This window comes from Penaeus japonicus, unplaced genomic scaffold, assembly GCF_977035675.1.
Source record: "Penaeus japonicus unplaced genomic scaffold, GWHDUDI00000001_assembly GWHDUDI00000027, whole genome shotgun sequence".
Taxonomy (NCBI): domain Eukaryota; kingdom Metazoa; phylum Arthropoda; class Malacostraca; order Decapoda; family Penaeidae; genus Penaeus; species Penaeus japonicus.
This window is the reverse complement of record NW_028234429.1, coordinates 29,880,395-29,884,415: the sequence shown is the minus strand read 5'-3', so window position 1 is coordinate 29,884,415 and position 4,021 is coordinate 29,880,395. Positions and strand designations below refer to the sequence as shown.

Below are 4,021 nucleotides of genomic sequence, written 5' to 3'. Positions count from 1 at the left end.
TCTTTAAGCACAATGCAAATCAGGGTTTTCATTTCATGTAATCTCCATGTGTTTATGAAAAGTTATATATCCTTTTTTTATCTATTTATCGATTATATATAAAAAATATATGATTATATATAAATATATATATATATATATATATATATATATATATATATATATATATATATATATATATATAACATGAATATATACATACAAACATATACATATATATTACATCTATTTATCTGTTTATCTATCTATCTATATATGTATATGTATATATATATAAATATATATATATAAATATATATATATATATATATATATGTGTGTGTGTGTGGGTGGGTGTGTATGTGTGCGTGTGTGTGTGCGTGTGTGTGTGTGTGTGTGCGCGCGCGCGCACGTGTGTGTGGTACATGAATGTATATATATCTATAGATACATATGTAGATACATATGTATATATGAAGGAAATACACATAAATAAGTAAACATCTCCAAAGACAAAATGAATAAACGAATTACTCAATAAACAAATGAAATTAGTATCTCAAAAAAACAACAACAACAACACAGTGCTCACACCGACACCCAAAACCAAATAAACACGTGACTAGCTTAAAGCAACACTCAATTCGGAAAAAAAATCACCACGTTACAGATGCGTACTCAAAAAAAAAAAAAAAAAAAAAAAAAAAAAAAAAAAAAAGTTTTCCTTGCAAGACAGTATAGCCTTACATTAGACTATGAGAGCGGGCAGTGTTACTCTGAGAGCCTTCAATAGAGAGCGTATAGCTTGGAGAGAGAACGGCAGTGTATAGTGTGTGTGTTAGGGTGTGTATATGTGTTAGTGTGCGCAATGGGACTTCTTTTTTTTCCTGAAACGATGGAATAACTGTATTATTATACCTGTGCATCGGCATTGCAAGGAGTGTTAAAGTAACATGGTTTAAAAGGATAATACTGATAATACGAGGAGTTACATGAGCAAAGCAATGTTAGTTAGTCTAGAATCTTTACTCTGTGACCACGTACATTTAGGGTTTTATTTTTTATTTCTCCTATTTCGGCGCTAGTAAGACCGCTTTTACTTATAATATTGGTGATACCTAAAAAACAACAGCAAACAACAACAATGATGACAACAGTACTACACTATTTAGATAATTTCAAACGGATATAAGTGTTGCTTCGTTCCTATTGATATTGCAAAAACATCTTCGAATCATACGCGAATATGACTTATACAAATTTAGTTGAGGTCAATTAAACAGTTTCCAATGCAATAGATGAAGTGTTTGATTCCTCTTAGTGTATGCGCAGTAGTACTGAACCCGATGACTTTGTTTGTCCTTGAGTGTGCCGCTTCCCTTACTCGTATCTAAACCTGTTTATCTCCCTTTTAATGTATTTATGAATATAGTATGACGAATATGGAATATATATATGTCTTAAGCAACGTGAAGAAAATATAAATAATCTTCACATCCTCGAGAAAAGTTGATACACGAAATAAAACAAGAATAACAACCACGCCCAACGGTCCGAGTGTGACGTCACTGTGTCTGCCTTATGACATCACAGTCTCGAGATGCGCGACCGCGTTACCAGGCGAACTTACAGGACGTCTCGGTGGTACAGTGGTTAGAGCGCTGGCCTCACATTCTCGTGGTCGGCGGACCGAACCCCGTCGAAGCTCGTGAGTTTGTACTGTCGCCTAGCGGTTACTGCTAGGATTGGGCACCACGGTGGGTAAGGACCAAGTCAGTCAAGGTCGAGTCAGTCAATACTCGTTGGTACACTCTCACGATGTCAATACGCTGACACAGGCGGGGTAGCCATAGTGCATATAAGCCCGGCGAAGCATCTGCTCTATAGATCTGGCTTATCCTTAGCGAACTTAAAGGCGCATACATAAGCTTGGCACGTGGTCGCTGGTCATACCACTTTGCACTATTTGACTAAAACTGTTTTGGGTTTGCATTTGGTTTAGTAAAGAGTTCAGGATCGAGGTCTTTATAGTTTATATTTTTCAAAAGTGATATCTTCAACGTTAATTTTTCTTTCCTGGTTGGGTATTTAGGCATTTTGTTGAAATTATTGAGGTGGAAAAAGTTTTGTGATGAAATTGTCAGCTTTGTTTTTTTTCTTCAGACCTCATCCCTATCAGCTGCAGACATGGCTCAAGATCAATTAAGCCAAATGGAAACCGCCGTAAGTATATACACCTACAAAAATATACACTGCAAACATACATACATATATATATGGTTACATAAATACCATGACACTATCACTTACGCATACACGCATACACACACTCACACACACACATTAATACAAACACATGGAAAAAAAGATAAATATATATATACATATAAATATATATATATACATATATATATGTATGTATGTATATAAATATATACATATATATGTATGTTATATGTATATGTATATATATGCATATGTGTGTGTGTGTGTGCTTGTTTGTTTGTCTGTCTGTCTGTGTTTATGTGTGCGTGTAATAGATTTCAAAATTGCTATCTTACGTTTCATGTATAATGAATGTCAACCTTTTTCTTAAGATATATAGCGTAATCCCATCTCACCATCCCATTCCCTCTCTCTCACACCCTCCCTCCCTCCCTCCCTCCCCTCCCCTTCCTCCCTCGCCTCCTCCTCCCCTACTTCCCCCTCTCCTACCCTCCGTCCCCCCTCCCTCCCTTCCCTTTCCCTCCTCTCCTTCCTCCCCCACCCTCTCTCTCCTCCCTTCTTCCCCCCCCCACCCTCTCTCTCCTCCCTTCTTCCCCCTTCCCTCTCTTCTTCCCCCTCTTTCCCTCCTTCTCCCCTCCTCCCTCCTTCTCCCCTCCTCCCTCACCTCCCCCACCCTCCCATCCCCCCCCTCCACCCTCGCTTCCCTCCCCCAGGCTCCCTCTCTCCTCCTCCCTCCCTCCTGCCCCCTCCCACCCTTCCGCCCTCGCTTCCCTCCCCTCCTCCCTCCTGCACCCCTCCCTCTCTCCCTCCATCCCCTCCCTCTCCCAAAACATCCCCCCCCCCCCATCATCACCGCGATTCCGACGAGTCAAAAAATCTCCCCCACCCAGAGTCGCGCGCGTAAGGAAGACCCCTTCTGCACCGCGTCTGCAATATGGAGGCTCTTTATTCTGGGAGTGATTTTCCTGTCCATTTCACTCGCCGGCTACATGTCGTCGGGTGTTTACTGTCCAGGGAATTACGGGAACGGCTGCGTTTTCGAAACCAGGGCGGCGCATAATATCGGCTTGGCGGCTTTGTGTGCTGGAGGTAAATTTAGCTTTTGGGTGGTGTGGTTGTCTTTTTCTCTCTCCCTCTCTGTGTGTTTCTCTCTCTTTCTCTGTTTCTGTTTCTCACTTTCTCTCTCTCTGTTTTTGTTTCTCTCTCTCATGGTCGTCATTATTGTTATAATTATCATTATTATCAAAGCTATTGTTGTTCTCGTCATCAATATTATTATTGTTATTTTTATCATTATTGTTATTATTGTTAATACCATTCTTATGATTATTATTTTCATCATCATTATTATTGTTAGTATTATCATTATCATTGTCATCATTATCATTTCCGATATCCTATCATCATAATCCTAATGCTCTCCTCCTCCTTATTATTCTCCTTATTCCTTTTCATCTTATCCTTTTTCCCCTCCTCTCCCTTCCTTCTTTTTTTCTCCTTTATTCTAAAATTAATTTGTTATATATAAGTAACTTCTTTTACTTTCCTTTTCAGTTTTCTTCGTAATTGCCACCGTGATTGGATACTGCAATCATTCTTGTCGAAAGCAAAATTGATTATTTCAAGAACTGTTCCCGAAGGATTGTGTTCTTCATATACATTACGTGGGAAGAATTTCACATGATTCTTAACAGCCTATTCTTGGACGTTTTCTGCGTGTCGTGGCCATGTCATGTTCATGTTGTGTCCATGTCGTGTTCATGTCACGAATGCGGTATTCTAGTATGCAAAAGCGTGGCACGTTTGTGTCAGCTGC

The 4,021-nt window shown here is 39.3% G+C and overlaps 1 long non-coding RNA gene across 3 annotated transcripts in view; it reads left to right on the top strand.

Annotated features, from left to right (window-relative positions):
• Nucleotides 1–713: 713 nt before the first annotated feature.
• The window catches only part of LOC122256859 (uncharacterized), a 4,218-nt gene continuing 910 nt past the window's right edge, over nucleotides 714–4,021 (top strand). The window contains exons 1-4 of one of the 3 annotated variants that reach the window (XR_015192384.1): nucleotides 714–822; nucleotides 2,143–2,202; nucleotides 3,096–3,294; nucleotides 3,760–4,021. The exon at nucleotides 3,760–4,021 is cut by the window's right edge and continues 910 nt beyond it. This is a non-coding gene — a long non-coding RNA (uncharacterized LOC122256859). Of the gene's footprint in view, nucleotides 823–1,043; nucleotides 1,688–2,142; nucleotides 2,203–3,095; nucleotides 3,295–3,759 lie in introns of those variants that run through there. The other 2 variants (XR_015192385.1, XR_015192386.1) reach the window with 2 other exon arrangements.